The sequence below is a fragment of the Augochlora pura genome, chromosome 8 (genome assembly GCF_028453695.1).
Source record: "Augochlora pura isolate Apur16 chromosome 8, APUR_v2.2.1, whole genome shotgun sequence".
Lineage (NCBI taxonomy): Eukaryota > Metazoa > Arthropoda > Insecta > Hymenoptera > Halictidae > Augochlora > Augochlora pura.
The window spans coordinates 13398591-13410473 of NC_135779.1; the positions used below are offsets into that span (position 1 = coordinate 13398591).

The window sequence follows — 11883 nt, forward strand, 5'->3', positions numbered from 1 at the left end:
ATAAAATAAAATACTTTTAAGACTTCACTTCTAGAATACAAGTTTGAAATAAAAATCTAAGAAATAAACTTCAAGAACATAGGACAACATAAATATTTTCAAGTCAAAAATATTAACTAAACGTTTCTGCATAAATATTTTTATTACATTACTTACATGGGGCTAATATTAATTGCCAATATTATTAGTTAATTGAATGAATCGTCATATAAACAATATTTCTTATTGTTTATCAAAATACTCTTCTATGAAAAATCGATTGTTCGAAATTATATCGTGAACACAATTACAACCTGCTTATAACAATGTTAATATATAAATTATGAATTTTCTTCATAATTGTTTAATTTCTTATGTACAATTTATTTTACTGAAAAAAGATCCGTTACCTTACATCATTTGCATGACCTGTTGTTTTGTTGTCTTCACCATCAATTTCAGTTTTTATTCACACAGGAAAAGATAAAATGCTGATTTCCTTGCAAATGATTGTAATGTACAATAACAATATTTCCTAATTTCTTTTAACTTTAAATAATTGAGTTGTAATCATGTTTTCACCACCTGTTTTCAAATAGTTATACACGGCACTTACACTAAACTATGTCACGCCTCTCCTAACCTCAATTTTTGGGTTAACTAATGCAAACACATATGTCACTTGAAAATTCGAAAATCCGTTTATACAGCACGAAATCTGTTAGAGGAAAAGTAGAGTAATAATGTTTGGACCGTCTTATTCGTATATTTCGATTTTGCAAATTGAAAACTACGAAACAAACTAGTTAAGACCGGTTAAATTGCCTCACACAACATTTGAACTTCGCGTGCAATACTGCGACTGAAACGCCACGAATGTGTAGTTTACGCCATCAGCTTTCTTTCTCTCCTTTTCATTCTTCCGTCGTCTCCCTCACTCTACTGTTTCTTGCCCCGCCTACTAGCTCTATCTTTTTCTTTTCACTCGGAACAATACGCTTTTCACTGTACCTTTTTTCATTCGGTTGAGTAACCTATCTCCCTTGTTGCGCGTGAAAGGTGCATGAATCTATAGATATTTGTTGTATTCGTTTATGTTGAATGATGGTTCTCTTACTTGATCAATTACCATACAATTAATTTTCATTTGTTCTGGAATTTTATTAAATTCTTTATAATTTTCATTTAAATCAAATTCATTAGTTTATAATTTACTTAAGTATACATTCATGCGATTTGATCCAAAGTCTCCAATAAATTTGTTACGTACATGGTAAAAAATCACGATCACGACCTAATGTGAATTATAACTCACATACGTGTTTCCTGTATAAGGTTAATCTTAATTGTTAGTTGATGGTAACGCATGGTGACCGTGAACCAGCGGTTTTGAAATGCCATACTATGGGAAGTATGCAGGCAGGTTCTTATGTATACATACGATATTTATCTATGTGATATTTATAAAATACAATTTTTAAATTTTGTAATTAATATTATCTTCGAGAAAACACGTTTTATTTTGTTATGTTAAGACGAATTCAATGACCTAGAATATTGTTTTTACAAGATCTATACGTACGATTTAAATATATACGGACGATTATTTCCCCAAGTATTAGAAATCCAAAAAAATCTTCTAGTGAATGAAAAATAGTAAATTATAAGTAACAAATAAATAAAATTTTTTAATTTTAAGCATTATGCTGGGCCTATAAAGATGGGTATAGAAATATAGCACACACAAGAAATCGAAGTGTGAAACTGAATTTACGTTATTGTGTACCGAAAAGTCTGTCTCTATGCGTGACCTACTCCAGCAGCATACTCCTTTATGATGTAAATGGGGAACAACACATTCAAAATGGGTTCTTTTTTAACACAACATGATTTTATAGTCCCACATGTGCAATCATTCTGTGGCGTTCATCTAATAGTGTTAAAGCCAACATTATGTCTTTAAAATTTGAGAACGATTTATGCAAAATGTAAATGTTTAAAAATGGTCGATATTATCCACTTATTCAAACTGCTTTCTGAGAAGAAGTAAATTTCTTGCAAAGGTTGATATCATACCTTGCGAGTAATTTGACGTCATTTTGATGCCCAGATCCGCTTAAGCGGACTTTAGTTCATATTTGGTATGAATTTGGCAGCAAGATTTGGTGGCGTTGGAAATTAGGAACCTTTTTGTTGTCCAGAAAGGAATGTTACGGGAGAAAAAAATGGTACACTTACTTATAGTGCTAATTTTAATTTTTTTATTTGTACAGTAAATCGTGTTGTATATAGATTGTCTTAAATTTAGCATGTGAAACTTATTTGGATAATAGAAAATTCTGACAATGAAAGATCAGATTAATAGGTTCTATTGTATTCGAAAATGAAAACGCCCACAGAAAATTAACATACTTAAGTAGAATTATTTAAATTATTATTTGTATCTCTTCGTATAAGAGATACAAGTTCGTATTCAAATCAAAGAAACTGGATTTGATGTGTCAAGAAAATCATCATTTATTAGTAAGTTTAATACCGCAAATTGTTCAGCGTATATTACAAGAGTTTTTGCATACATCGATAGATTTTCGAGAATCATCTATTTAGAGACGAATTAAAGTTTGATCCTGGTTCGAATAAAAAAACATAGTGGGAATATAATACGGCAACACTGTACTTTTAAAGCTGACAACGCTGTAAATTTAGCTTCTTCAGACACACACTTTCTCTGTGTGTTTGATGTAGTTCACTGCTTGACTGTTTCATTTAGATCACAGACGGGTCATCCGCGCAAACGAAACATCAGAGTAGTGAGTAGACCAAGTACCAAATGGGGTTTCGTGTTACACGTTCTGAAATACCGACGTTGCTTATAACCAGTGGCTGGACTTTCCTGTTGCAGCTCTGGAGGGCTCTAGAGGCCTCTTACCATTTCGTGTCGTGATCGGCAATACCGATAGTTCACAAAAAATAGGCATGTTAGCAAGAAGAAAATATCCTATATATTCCATTTCTACTGCGCGTGCTAAATAGTATAAAGTGGCGAATGCAATAAGTGTATCCGGTGCGAACATTTAAATTGTAGAAATAGTATTTATGAAACATGTACTACAGAAATATGGTATAAAAAGTATTTATTTTTATGAACAGTTCAGCAATTATTTCTACTAATTACATAATTAGTGATGGTACACATTTAGCAACGGTTTTATATAATACATTTCCTTACATATGGATATTTACAATGTTAATTTCATAGGCATAATTTAGGTTTCTTGTAAGCTATCTAATTAGAAAACCGAAATTACATTTGAGACTGTCCAGTTCGGCGAATAATGGATGCGGATGCAACAAAACGAATCAGTAAACGATTGCAACAAAACGTACGTCCCTCTCGCGAATTTTTCAAGAAACTTTATAATTGGTTATTTCTCATTTTTCGAGAAATTATAGTATTTCTCAAGAAATTTAAATCTAGGAAAATTCTTATGAATCACATTAATTTTACAACATATTTTCGGAAACTAATTTATAATTAACTCTTTATGGACTGAATTTTTTTCTGAAATACAAAAAATGTATACAACATGTACAATACAATCAATAATTACAAATCTATCAAGATTTTTAAAAAATTACCAGTTTATATAATTTTATTATAATTAACACACTTCGTTTTGCAGTAACAACGGGTTACAACATTTGCACTTCTGCGCATAAAAGGTTAAGTGTGAAATTCAATAAAACAGTTTGCACTTGGCGTTATGTGCATTACATTTGGAACATTTTATTTTAGAACTACTTTACAGGTGGTTTGGTTTAAAAATTATGTTAAATAATACGAAGGTGTGTAAATGCACGTTTCCGCCGCAAAGTAGCGTCGAGTAAATGGTTCGGAGTGCAAAGGGTTAAAAATCCATAAACACACACACCATTCAAGACAAGACACCCTTACGGCGTGACAAGAGGGGAAAATTTTCAAAAAGGCTCTGATTGGGAAAATGCAGCGTTCGGCAAACCAATCTGTGCACTTCTCTTATATTGAAACGGAAGTTCTCAAGGAAACCTCCAAAGATAGAAACGCCCACTAGTCTGTACGACCTTTTCCTGGTTCGACACCATCGCAAGTCGAATGTCACTTGCAGTCGCTCACAGTGAGCCAGTCTCTCAGTCTCAACCTCCAGCAATCGAGGTATACACACAGTCTCCAATAGTCGAGACATACATTCAGTTTCAGTCTCCAACGGTCGAGACACACTCTTCTATACAGCTTTCAACAGTCCAACTGAATAATTTAGATAGATCTCTCATTGTGATCAAACATTGTATTTATTATTGATTACTCAAGATTAATTTTGTGGGTAATATATCGGCGGCACCGAAGTCAACACATCCTCAATCGATTCAATCTGGGTCTTAAACCCCGGAAGGGTGAGAAAACACTTGCGGGTTAACCACGTGCTCGCATAGTAAAACACGTTCACTTAAACATTACATTTAATACCATATGGGATAATGAAACTTCACCATTTGCAGGCATTTTGAAGGTATTTACAGTATTAAAACAGTAGAAAACACGGATAAATCAAGTACCACTAGTTCTAGTTTTATATCCGTCAAGAGATTTTGGTATTCAATTGACGACGAAACGATTACTAAATGCATTAGATGGATAATTTTGTTAGAAATAATATCAAAATTAATAATTGCTAATCCATTGTTTCGTAATCAAATTAATAAATATGAATTTATAAGACAGAGTTCATCGCTTAAAGGATATTAGGTTTACAGGTTTGCCCTGCAATTCATAATTAGTGGTGGACTATTTATTCGGTTTCAACTGGTGGTCCTTATTGGAGGATTCCATCAAGCGCATCACACATTTACGCCTTTTGAATATTTTGGAGACCACGAAGCTGTCGTTCGGACATCATCGTCGACGGAACAGTGGGATCAACATCATTGGAGATCACGAAGCTGCCGCTTGGAAACAATCCCCTAACGGAACAGCTATACCAAGGCTTTCTTCTACAAAATCTCTTAGCATTGTTGGGTGAGTTAATGAATCATCTTTCACTCTCAATTCCTTCCTGTCTTATTCTATTTCCATTAAAATGGCACCTGGCACTAGTGAATCGCAAGTTTTGAAAAATTTAGAAAGGAAGCGTGCTGTCATTAAAGCGCAAGTAACGCGTTTAGGAACGTGCGTTGAAACTGTGAAAGGTTTAACACTCAATTCACTTGAAGGCTTCGCCATTAAGTTAGATCATCTTATTCGTGCGTATGAGAACACGCAATTTGACATAGAAGGCGAAAACCTCCCCTCAAATCATGACGCGGAGAGAAGGCGCCTTTGAGCAGCATCGTTTTGCTATCACCAACTCGATAAAACATAAAAAAATCATTGAGAAATGCGCAGAGAACCAATCTTGCAATTCGGAATTCAACGGAATTCCCAAATACAATAAAGGTGAAACAAGCTAGTGCTTTATTACCGCAAATTCAAATTAAACCATTCGACCATACGTGGAGAAATAGCGTCGGTGATCATCTCGTTGACTGCATCAGAGGAGAACTATATAGTTGCTTGGAAGTTATTACAAAAACATCACACTCTTTTACATATTTCCGAAGAGGAAACTAATACTCAATCAGAAATTGACAGAATCGCCACCCCTTCACCCACGCCACAAACCTCGAGACCTTTGCCATTAGTAGTGGCGATGAACAATTATCAGGGACAGCAATCGTTACTTTTGTCACTCGCGATAAAGGTGAACATGATTGTCGGGTGCTGTTAGACAACGCCCGTTCGTTACTGTGGTTCCGTTGCCAGTAATCATTCGCGATTTTTCGGTAACAATGGAAACCAATACTTCGTACTCCTACCCTACTTATTATAAGCTCCCAATCCCGATTGGTTTGCCTAACCACACCATACGGCATTTCTCCAGGATCGTCTCACAAAAAGCCGCTGACACCATGCCGATTCCGACTTTCCCAATTACGTTGTCCCTTGTGACTGGGGCAGTGTCCAACATTCTCTCAGGGCCCCTCCATACTATCCATGCATAACAATGCCCTTCCCTGTGGAGTGAGACAATGATAGGATATCGAGCGTGGACGTTCCCCAGAACTCCGATGTCCGGTGGGCTATGGTCCTGGTCGTTTTCAGGTTTGTTGATCCATGTGTAAGGTGACCTTGGACCTCCACCTACTCATGGTACTTTGGGTTGGCAAATTAGAGCATGGTCCTGATTCGGCGGTAGCGAAGGGTGACTTCCCGAGGGACTGGACGAGTACTTAGTACGTTCCTGCAATCTCCGGCGGGTTCAGCACGCGGAATACGAATTAGAAAAACACAAGTACACCTATTATTCCTCGAGAAATGCTCTCGTGCCTGTAACATGTTCACTTTACACACTGTTCCCTTCGCTATTCGTCGCAAGAATTGCAACGTCACATAGCATACACAGACATGTATCAGAACACATAATAATTACGACATCGCAGTTGTTTATGCCTTTTTTAAATACTTTCGTACCAAGAAATGATACTTTCCGTATTAAAACGAGATGTTTATTGCATCAAGCTTATTATAAAAGCTATGTATGTAGAGATAATGGGTTTAAAATTATTCCATTTATTATTAAAACTATGATGCATCCAAAATACAATAGAAAGAAAACAGTAATTCTGTACACAATTAGTGCGTTTTAATGAGGTTTTTTTTAGCGAACATGTTCTTCCTTCTTTATTTAAGCCACTAATTTCATGTGTTCTATGGAAATACTGACAATTACTTTGCAATTACTTTGCATTAACAAACATGTTATAAATAACAGTTTTTAATCGAAGTCTGAAATTACGGTCGGAGACGATTATAACACTGACAGTCGGGATCGATTGCAAAACATTTCTACGCCTAATTTTTTTCATTTTATAATTGAGATAAGTATAAAAACGGATCTCAAGTCTGTGCCTTCGCTGACAAGCAGGAAACAAATTGCTTGTACACTTTCATCGCAAGCATCGATAGCTCTTGTTGCAATAACGGTCGCAAAAAATCCGAGTAAATATATTATTGTTAATTTTATAAAGTAATATTTCTTGACTTCATGATAATGGGTTTAGTAGTTCGATTCTTGTGAGGAGTCGGTTGCCTAGGTTTAATATAAATCGATAAACGTAAGTGTACTGCGGTATGTGAATATTAAATTGAGCAGCCGTAATCTAACAAACGATTCAAAGACGAGTGGCTTAAGCACAAACATCCAGTGTTTCCTGGAACTCTATTACCCTCGATAACGTAATCGGTGGTATAGTCACAGTGCATTAAATACGTCAAGATAGGTCAAAGAAATCGTTGTTACAATTTAAGAACAAGATGCTATTAGTTACTTAATCTTATATAACATTAAGATAGTTATTTTAACAAATAACAACTTATGAAATAAATTGTACACCATGTTTTTATGATACGACACTTCCGATTTTTGTAACTATGGTTTGATGACTGATTAATCTTTTCTACTAATTTTTAAAAATAATGTTACATGCGTGTTTACACGTTCACCGAATTGCATTACGATTCGGTAAGTTTTTTCCTGATTTTTTCTTTCTGTTTCAATGTGATAGTATTTGTACGGGGCTCGTGATTAATCTTGCGATTGTTCGAGCACTGTGAGAAACTTGCACGACCTGTGCTGACCAACTGTAATATTTACTAGCTCGAAGGACCACCTCCCCTAGCAGGAGGAAAACAAATAGACAGCAAGTTTGTTAACAACTATATTTATGTAACAACAATCCAGCACGTCACCAACAAATTGACGTGTGGGAACGAAAAACGAAGTAACTATGTATCTAACCAAAAAACTAGGTAACTATGTAACGAGTAACTATAACGAGACGAGTACGCCACCAACAAATTGACGTACGTCTCCAACCGATTGACAAACTATGTGTGTAACTAATAACTAGTATCTATAGCAACCCAGTACGCCACCAACAAATTGACGTATGGGCACTATCTTGACTAAACGACTAAACGAAAACGAGGTAACTGAATCTGTCGATGTCATTTAATTTATCTGATTCATGGACAAGCGACACGAAGGTATCTCGAAACCGTATCCACTGGCCGTGGTCACCATCAAAGTTCGGGAGTTTTATGACCGGTAGCCGCACCGCGAGGTGTGCTTCGGAGGGTACCGGAGTGGCCGCACTTTCCGTTGCCGTACAGGTAGAAGGGCTAGTCCGCGCTTGCTTAATATACCTCTCGGCTTCCGTGATAATTTTGAAAAAACTACCCTCAAACTGGTCGCACTTCGCTAACTGCGCTTCCTCGTTCGGTGTCCCCACGATGGCCGTTTCTATTTCCGACTGAACGCGATCGAACCTTTCGTAGAGGCCCTCGTTTGCCCGAACGCGTTTCTCGAATACATCTATGTCTGTGTCGTTATCGGTAGACGCCACAAACCTTTTCAAAATCGTAAGTTTGGCCTTTATGCCTCCACGTTCCGCGATTAAATGCTTGACGGCCTCCATAGCGTACACGATCAAAATCACAAAGGAAGCTAGGAAAAACTTACTACAATGAAGGAGTGGGACAGCGATGAGACAGTTTTTTCCAGTCGTCTTTGCAGGATGCCCGTTGCGTCCTGACGTCACACTCGAACAGCAAATCAAGGCTGGATTTGCTGGCGTCCTGGATGTTGTTGCTGCTTGGTGCGATCCTCGGTGATGCACGCCAAAATTTCCAAAATGTCACCAATGCTTCTGCTTCTGAACAGACCACTGTTCTACTAATTGGGCTTCTGAAGGTCCACCTTCCCTGGCAGGAGGAACCAATGGACCACAAGTTTTCACTTCACAAGATATCAACAGCAAAATGTTGACAGCTCCGGGTTGACTGTGTAACTGTATCACTTGAAAGATATCCGGCTCGAAGGACCAAATGTTGGCTCCTTCAAGGATATCCGTCTCGTAGCTTAAAAGGTACCCGGCTCGAAGGACCAAATGTACGGGGCTCGTGATTAATCTTACAGTTGGTCGGCACAGGTCGTGCAAGTTTCTCACAGTGCTCGAACAATCGCAAGATTAATCACGAGCCCCGTACAGTATTCTTTCTCATTATTCATACAATTTCCCAAGCAAACGAATACTAACACGCAGGGAAATTGAATAAGTGTGTTGATGAAGTATTCACGTTTGGACAATGTCAGATATTAAGAACATGCTACGTGTATTTCGTTCCTGTGCATGTTATCATTATACATACTGTTACGAGCCGAGGGCCACTGCACACGTGACCGGAGGTAAATTAGTTTGTGCGGATATTTTGAAAGCAATGCGTTGACTGGCCGATTCCTCTTTCATCACCGGGTCGCCACTAGTAGGATAAGGTTTCACGGACTGGCCGTTGTCCTCTTTCATCAACGGGTCGCCGCTAGGAGGACATTGCGTGGACTGGCCGATGCCTCTTTCATCACCGAGTCGCCACTAGCTAGGAAGTTGGTTTCGTGGACTGGCCCATGCCTCTTTCAACAACGGGTCGCCACTGATTGGGTAATGGGGTTTTGGATTGACTTTAATTTTGCCTCGCAACTTCGAAAGAAATATTAATAGTTACACCTCGAGCGGCAAAGGTGTATCTTTGTGAGATCGTTACCAACAACTGACTCGAACTGGGAGATGGAATGAAATAAACTTGTACACTGAATTGCAAGTAAAAACTAATATAATCTAACAACTTCAGTCTATTACAAGTGTTGGAATTTCAACGATGAGTACCGATGGAAAACAGACCCAGCGAACTGTTTTATGGCCTTTTATGAGAGTGAGCCGTTGGCCACGAAGGCCCACGGATTTTTCAGTTCAAAAGCAGAAACCAGACCGTGAGGTTGCCACCTCGGATTACCACTACCACTGTATATATTTTTCTCTGTATATGTAGTTCTGTTATACAACACTTATTCTACTGGATACGCGAATGTTCTGAAGTATTAAATTGAATTAAAAATAAAGTGTATTAAAGTTTTAATTCAAAAACCTTTCAACAACAAGTGTATGAGTGTAGTGTATGAATCGCGATGGTCCTAAGGCACGCTCCCTGGTTTACGCAGCAAGTCGGCGGGGACTAACTACTTTCGTATACGTTCTAGGTAATTAATGCGTGAAAGAGAACTGAGCTCGATCTTGCAAATGTCTCGTCGTCGTGGTTAGACTTGAAACTGTCCGATGAGAAGAAAAATCTTAGCCTTTTTATACGCAGCTGAACTAGAAGATTTGGTAGTGAGGACTGGGCCTACGTGACCAGATCATACCGTGGATGGTACCGAGAATCGGAGATGTGTGACCCTTATTGAACTCGCGCCTATACGGCGAATTAGATATTCTATTTTTGAATGAAAGGACCGCGTTCACCGCCGACGTTATTTAGGGTATGCCTTCAAGACGGAAAGAAAAACGTCGGGAGAAAATCTCCGTACGTAACAATACATACAAACTTATGTTATGTATTACAGGATGAAAATTTGTAGTTTGAAATGTCTTCTTTGCTAAATAGCATTTTACATGTCTCACTGTTTCGAAAAGTATCATATACAGAAAAATGATGAATAAAATTCAATTTTTTAGTTCATTAATGTAGTATTTTAGAGTATTCATCGAGAGGACAGTTCAAGTTAATCGAGTCTCATAGTTAACTGTGATTCAGTTCGCTGATTCGATCCGAGCCTCGAATTTATCCGATACCATCAACAGTTCGTCTGCCTGATTTATCAAAAAGTTATGCGAATTTCTGACGTACTTATGATTACAAAGTCCGATTCTTGTCACTGAAATCACGTCGTTGGTTTCGATTAGAATTGCTTATTACTATACTGTGGTTCTTATGCAAAATAAAACTTGTATGAATTAATTATACGAAATACGAAGTAAGAAATGATGTACTGCTGTCAATTGCAATTTTTATAAAATGTTGTTTAGATATACCTTAGTAAACTATATTGTATCATATAAAAACAATTAAAAAAGTTATCGCGCTTGAAAAAGATGTCCGAATATTATTGTTACTCACTGTATATGTACCACCGATGGTATACGTTTCTCTCATACTGCGTGTACCACCGACGGTAGACTTTGTGATAACTGTTATGCATGCATCAGTTGTATATTTATCTCTTGACGATATCGTGAAATATTGTATGATAATCAGACTGCGGATGTTTAAGCAAAATTAAAATTTTCTTAATCAAGTACATGAAACATAAGTTCAATGAAAATATATATTTTTTTAATATATTTTTTCTTTTTACAATTTTAACAAATGAAAGAGTATCTTAAAACATTATTAATTTCTTCTGACTTTATTCCTGTTTTTATTTCATTCTACTGATAATATGCCGCCTTTAGTCAAAATACGGAATCGCCTGAATGGAAATGTCGAGCAAAAATGTCGTAGCTCGTGTTAAAAATCCCTGATTTTTTAAACATGGTGTTAACAAATATGCCACATTAGATGTTTGCATATCTTCGAATTTCCAGCCGTCGTCTCAGTTATCATCATTAGAGGGTCTTCACAGGCTGTACCCAAATCCAGATTCTATTATAAATTCACAGAAAGTGAAATAATGTTATCCTCCGATTTTCATTAAAATCAACTGTCTTTAATATATGTGTTCCTAGATGAAACGAATAAACGGTATAAACAATACTCCGCCAACTCTGTTACCATGTGATATATCTATTATCTTTAATAGCACGGGAAAATGTCACTGGTAAGTTGTTTGATTTCGAGGAGCAAATATAATGAAACTTCTGTTTAGAAAAACATCCAAGAAGTTTTAGCTTGTCTGTAAAAAAAAGTTGTAAACAAAAAGAGTTTGATAGATCGTATTT

At 36.9% G+C, this 11883-nt stretch overlaps 1 protein-coding gene and 1 long non-coding RNA gene across 6 annotated transcripts in view; one reads left to right on the forward strand and one right to left on the reverse strand.

The window, feature by feature from the left end:
• Positions 1-828, reverse strand: part of Mical-like (MICAL-like protein) — a 40274-nt gene extending 39446 nt beyond the window's left edge. For 3 of the 5 annotated variants that reach the window (XM_078188390.1, XM_078188388.1, XM_078188387.1), the window contains exon 1: positions 390-828. The gene's annotated coding sequence lies outside the window, so the exon portion shown is untranslated. The remainder of the gene's footprint in view (positions 1-389) is intronic. The other 2 variants (XM_078188391.1, XM_078188389.1) reach the window with 2 other exon arrangements.
• Positions 829-4282: 3454 nt separating this feature from the next.
• LOC144474137 (uncharacterized) lies at positions 4283-9899 on the forward strand. The gene is made up of 3 exons (XR_013494698.1): positions 4283-4526; positions 4763-5032; positions 7618-9899. It is a non-coding gene; the product is annotated as an uncharacterized LOC144474137 (long non-coding RNA).
• Positions 9900-11883: the final 1984 nt, after the last annotated feature.